Raw genomic sequence first — 5,868 nt, 5'->3', positions numbered from 1 at the left:
CCCCCACTGGGACCAGGGTGTGCCACCCTGAGGCCGTGGACACTGTGGGGTGTCTGGCTCTTTGTTGAGAGGCCCCCCGGGCGCTGTAAGATCTGAGCCACGCCCCTGCCCTCCGCCCGCCCCACCCCCAAGTCCCGAAGAACTTGCCGGATCTGAGGGACACCCCAGCCCGCGGCTGGATCTCCTGCAGGTGGCAGGACGTGGGAGACAGGGCTGGGCGTCAGGCCCCAGTGACGGAGCCATCAGGGACCCTCAGCGGAGGCCCCCCGGGGCGGGGAGGCCACCGGGGAAGCGGACGGATGGTGTCGTGAGCTCGCACCGGTGCCCCGTGTGCCACTGACTTTGCAGTCAGCGGGGGCAGCAGAAGCATCAGCCGCTCGTGGACACGGGCCTCCCTCGGAGCGTCAGGTGCGAGACGAACGGTGTGCTGGGCGCGGGGTCGGCGCCCAGTCTGTCCCGGCCAGCACGGCGCTATGTTCGCTCTTCCTGTTCTTCCAGGTTGTCAAACTGACCCACGCGGGGACGGGGAGGGAGAGGCCCCAAATCAAAGCGGAGCGCGTCTGATGGCCACCGACAAATAGAACATACACGCCCGGGACGAGGGTGGGAGCTGGGCGCGTAGTGTAATTTAGAGGAATGGCTTTGCCAGAGCAGACGGAAGCCGTGAGAGATTTACGCCCATGTGACAAAGGTTCCCGAAAGCAGCGGTTCCCCCCCACCCCCGCCCCGGCCTGAAATGATGATATTTGTTGCTGGCAGACGCAGCTGAATTGGAAAAAGAGAGACCGCGCTCGAGGATTGTCACTTCATTTTACTCTCCTGTGGCTGCCATCCAGCCTGCTCAAGTGCCAGCCCCTCTCGGGCCCCTCCCAGGGTCCTTCCTCTCCCCCTCCCCCCTCTTCTGCATAGAAGCCTAGAGAAGGAAGCGCTAAGGCCCTGGGGTCAGGAGGTCTGAGTTGATGTGGTTCTGCACTTCGATGGCTGTGTGACCTCAGGCCAGCCACCTGCCCCTCCACTGGCAGGGCTTCCTGAGCAGGGCTCTACGGGCGTGCCTGGACCACTGCTATTTTCTGAAAATAACAGCAGCAATGATGACACCAATACTGTTTACTAAGTATTTATTCCAGAGCCCACCTGTGTCATGTCATCAATTCCTCAGGAAAACACGAAGGGAGGTGACCTCACTACTCCCATTTTACAGAAGAAACAGAGGCTTAGAAAGGTAAGATACTTTGCCCAAGGTCAAGCAGCTCATCAGGGCCACCCTGTATGGTTGTTCAGGTTGTGTACTGCACAAAGGAGCTATGCCTTAGAGGATGACATTTACGTTACAGACAAATGCTGACTTACAGCATGAAGTGGGCATAGGGCTCTCGGGCGCTCCGGGCACGTTCTAGAATGACATCCTTCATAAACGCACCCAGACACCCACGACAGGTCCCCGCTCAGGAGCACAGGCACTCACACCGTCTCTTGGCCTGACTGCCGCTGACTCCGTGTGGTTGCCTGGCTGGGGGATGCAGCAGGTGCACACCAGGGTCCCCGAGACCCGGAGCCCGAGGGCATGAAGCGGGCCGACCCCTGGCTGGGTTGTGTCTCGCCCTGGGCTCCCCAGAGCACAGAGCCCAGGAAGAGGCTTACGTACCAGCACTTTCGGAGGACTGTGACCCCCACGGGCGCCCAGACCTGGCGGCTTCGAACAACACCCGCTCTTCTCTTGTGCTCAGGAGGGCAGAAGCAGTCTTTCCAGCCAAACCCAGGGGTCTGCGGGGCCGCACTCCCTCTGGAGGAGCCGATCTCCTGGCCTTTTCCAACCTCGAGAGCCACATTCCCTGTACTTCCCGGACTCCTGGCCCGGCATCCCGCCTCGCTCCCCGAATTTCCTCCTCCTACAACCAAATCTCCCTCCGCCTCACTCCAGAGAGGATCCCTGGGCTTGCACTCAGGGCCACTGTGGTCATGTAGGGTCACCTCCCATCCCAAGACCCTAAAGCCAGTCCTATCTGTGAAACCCTGTTTGCCTTTCCAGGAGCAGGACCTGGGTGGGGCGGGGCGGTCATGCGGTCTAAGGGGCGGGGCTGTTATGCGGTGCGTCCAGGGGGCCAAGAGGTGACGCATCGCCTGCAGCCTGTGCAGGAGGTCAGCCGCTTGGCTGGGAGGGGGCACCGCCGGGGTCGGGGGGAGAGGAAGCACATTTCTGTGACCCCACCCGCTTCAGTCAAAGGTGCGCCCGTGGGGTGTGCACAGGGCCCCACTTCTGGGTTGTGCCCAAGTGCATTCTGAGCTCGGGGGCGTGGGAACAGACGAGGCCTTCAGGCTGTGGACTGGGGGCAGGCCCTGCTGACCTGCACAGCCTGGGGGTTGCCCACCCGAGCAGGGCTGGGAGAAGCACACGCCCAGGGGGCTGCAGGCAGTGCCCGAGAGGGGTCCCCAGCAGGTGCCCAGCTCCGTCCTCAGGTGTGAGACAGTCTGGACGGAGGGAGCACATGTGAACTGAAGCGGGACGCTGGCAGTTAAACCCCGGAACCCGCACCTCCCCCGCCCCCGACATGCCCTCCGACCTCTTGCCCCACCTTCTGACAGGGCAGCCGTGCTGGGCCATCTAATAAGTGGGGAGGCAGCACCCCCACGCCCTCTCCCCGCCATATATGGGGGCTCTAGTAGTAACTCCAATTGTTGACCCCACACCATCACTTTTAGCTTGAAGGAAGAGAGCTGTTTTGTTTGGCTCTGTTTTCAATTGGCATTAAGGTCTCCTGTGGGCCCACCTGGGCCTGAACCCCCCGCCCTGAACCCCGGCCCTGACCCCGGCCCTGAACCCCAGCCCGGACCCCGGTCCTAAACCCCGGCCCTGACCCTGACCCCAGCTGAACCCTGGCCCTGACCCTGAGCCCTGGCCCTGACCCTGGACCCTGAACCCCGGCCCGGACCCCGGCCCTGACCCCAGCTGAACCCTGGCCCTGAACCCTGGCCCTGACCCTGGTCCTGAACCCTGGCCCTGACCCCGGCCCTGATCCCGCTGAAGCCAGGCCCTGACCCCAGCCCTGGATCCTGGCCCTGATCCCGGCCAGACCCTGGCCCAGGCCCCTCCAAAGCCCAACACAAACCATGAACTCGGCTGCCCCCTCACAGGTCACAAGAGCCCAGAGTCTCGAGCCGGCTTGCCTTCTCTGCTCAGGGTCGCAGTGCTGCTGGGGGAGGACCGCCGGCTGAGCCGAGGCCTGGCCTCAGGCACTCCAGGCTGCTCACCCCCTCCCATCCTGCCCTTCCTGCTCCCAGAGGCTGCTCCAAAGACAATGCCTTGACCAGTGCCGTGGCCGAGAACACCTGCACCATTCGCGTGACAGCCCAGGTGAGGCCTCCGCATACACCATCACCATGTAGGGTGTGGATCAGAGACCCACTCGTCCGGTGGCTGCCTGAGATCAAACCTGTCCCCCGCCAGCCTGGAGGGACGTCGCTGTCTTCCGTCTCTCCCTGCCCTCCACCAACGGGGTTGGTTATAGATCACACCCAAGGAGCCTGCACCCTCGACCCTCAGGTCTGGCCAACAGAGAGGGAGCCCTAGGAAAAGGGGCAAGTGACCCATCAGGAAGAGCGTGGGCGGGGTCACCTGAATGACCTCAGAGGGCTTGCGAGCTCCTGGGAGGAACTGAGCCCGTGAGTGCATTTCAGGGAGACGCAGGTGCTCCCGCCCTACAGGTGGGAGGTCCAGGGCACCTGCCTCTTGGGGCTTCCCCGCTGACCCTGGGGACCAGGAGAGAGGCTGGGCCCCGAAGAGGGCTCCCGACCCGGCCTGCCCCCGTGTCCTTCCCAGGTGCTTCCATCCCCAGTCCTGCCCTGCCCCCTGCCCCCTGCCCCGTGTCCTCACCCCGACCCTCCCTCCTGCACCTCTGCTCTCCGCTGACTCCTCTGGCGGCCCGGGGATCCCAGCGAGACTGTGCCCCAACCCCTCCCATCTGGAGGTGCAGGCCGGCTCTGGCTGCCCAAGTGAGGGCATCTGGCACCATCAGAAAGTTCCACAGAGGGACAGCTGACCTGACCTCCTGGCCTTGACCTTGGTCTTGACCGTGACCTTGGTCCAAGTCCCAGTCCTGCTGCACTCACCGCAGGTAACCCCTCCACTCTGCCTCAGACACACCCAGAGGGCGCCCCCAGACCCGGGCTGGGCCCCAAACACAATCACCCCCCACAGCTGGTTAACGTGAGTTCCTGGTTTAAGCGGGAAGACGGACAGAGCACCCCCTTCAGACTTCAGCTCCCACGTGTGGGTCTGGGGTCTGCCTCCAGGCTCCGTCACTCGCCAGCTCAGTGGTCAGGGTAATGTTCTAAGAGGCAACTCTGTGGGCCTCAGTTTCCCTTTCTCACCTCACAGGGACGTCCTAAGGGGGACCGCAGACCCTTTGCGGGCTGTGGAGTGATGGACCGTTTCCCAATTTCTTTATCCCAGAATTGGGGGCTCCCCGGGGCCACCGACTACCTCTCTCCGGCCAGGAAGGGCAGTTCCCCCGACACCACGGGCTCGGGGCCTGCGACGTCCTTACACAGGGCTCTGCGAGCCCCGCCCGCTACTGCGACCTACTTTCCTTCCCGGCCCCGTAAAAGTGAGTTTGCTCTGTGCTGACGCACTTGTCTCTTTATTAGTGCAAACCAGGCCCTGGGAGGCAGCGTTGCAGGCCACGGCTGGCAAGGTTGCCATGGAAATTATCCACTTTCACTGAATTATTCATTTATGCAGTCCAGCTAGGACGTCCCCCAGGCTCATGGCTGTGACAGACAGACCCTCAGACGGACAGGCGTGTGGCAGAGAACGAGGGTGGGGGCCCCCAGCGCCTGCCCTGGGCTGCAGGGACTTGATCCACAGTGATTTCCTGCCCGGACTCGGACTCCAGACCCTGAGGGGACAAGTCTCCTCCCCCGCCCCCGTTTCAAAACCCAGAGATGGCCATCAGACAACTCAATCGGAAAAAGATCAATCGGAAAAATCAGCCCGGAATCATGCTCACCACAATGTAACTAGGGGTTGTTTCTGGGTAATAATATTTTGGGCCATCTTTTTTGAGTTTACTTATTTTGAGAGACAGAGAGACGGGGTGAGGGGAAGAGGGGAGAGAGAGAGAGAGAGGGAGAGAGGGAGGGAGAAAGGGAGGGAGAAAGGGAGGGAGAAAGGGAGGGAGAAAGGGAGGGAGAGCGCATATGCAGAAGCAGGGAAGGGGCAGAGAAAAGGAGAGACACAATCCCAGAAGCCTCTGCACCATCATCACAGAGCCTGCCGTGGGGCTCGAACTCCCGCACCCAAGATCGCAACCTGAGCTGAGACCAAGAGTCGGACGCCCAACCGACCGAGCCCCCCAGGCGCCCCCTTGTCTGGGTAGTCTTCGTGCCTTTTGCCTTTGACGTATTTTTATTTTGTTTGAATTCCCTAAAATGAGCACACGTCAGCATCATCTGAGCCGGGGGCAGGGGAAGGCACTTTCGTCGAGTGTCACAATGTCCTCTGTGGCATGTGGCCGCTCCCGCTGTGTGCACACCTCCCTGGACACCACGCAGGCAGCACCCGACCCCACCCCCTACCCGTCCCACCTGCGGCCTCAGGGACGCTGGACGGCGGCCAACCCCAGACCTGCCCGGAGCCCAGAAGCTCGATCGGAGCTCACTCGACACCCCCGCCCCCCCCCCCCCGGCTGCTCTCAGGCATCCACAGGCCGACCGCAGTGCGGGCCCCGATGCACCCTCCCCTCCAGTTCCCGAGAAGCCCCTGAACTGACCAGCAGAGAACAAGTGAACACACAGAGCAGGGCTCATCCGCGCCCGGCACCTGGAGAGCGGAGCCCCCGCCCCTGCGGCAGGGTGCAGGCCCGGAGGGCA

At 62.7% G+C, this 5,868-nt stretch overlaps 1 long non-coding RNA gene across 4 annotated transcripts; it reads left to right on the top strand.

Moving 5' to 3' along the window:
* Nucleotides 1-2,185: 2,185 nt before the first annotated feature.
* LOC111557821 lies at nucleotides 2,186-5,125 on the top strand. 4 transcript variants are annotated; one of them, XR_006589931.1, is made up of 5 exons: nucleotides 2,187-2,751; nucleotides 3,133-3,352; nucleotides 3,446-4,112; nucleotides 4,451-4,604; nucleotides 4,739-5,121. It is a non-coding gene; the product is annotated as an uncharacterized LOC111557821 (long non-coding RNA). The 4 variants fall into 4 exon arrangements; XR_006589932.1 differs by having other exon boundaries at nucleotides 2,190-3,352; nucleotides 3,446-3,660; nucleotides 3,966-4,112; nucleotides 4,739-5,120; XR_006589934.1 differs by having other exon boundaries at nucleotides 2,186-3,352; nucleotides 3,446-4,320; nucleotides 4,739-5,125.
* The last annotated feature ends 743 nt before the right edge of the window (nucleotides 5,126-5,868 follow it).

This window comes from Felis catus, chromosome E1 (genome assembly GCF_018350175.1).
Source record: "Felis catus isolate Fca126 chromosome E1, F.catus_Fca126_mat1.0, whole genome shotgun sequence".
NCBI classification, from domain to species: domain Eukaryota; kingdom Metazoa; phylum Chordata; class Mammalia; order Carnivora; family Felidae; genus Felis; species Felis catus.
Note: the sequence above shows the minus strand (reverse complement) of the source record. Positions and strands in the feature narration are given on the sequence as shown.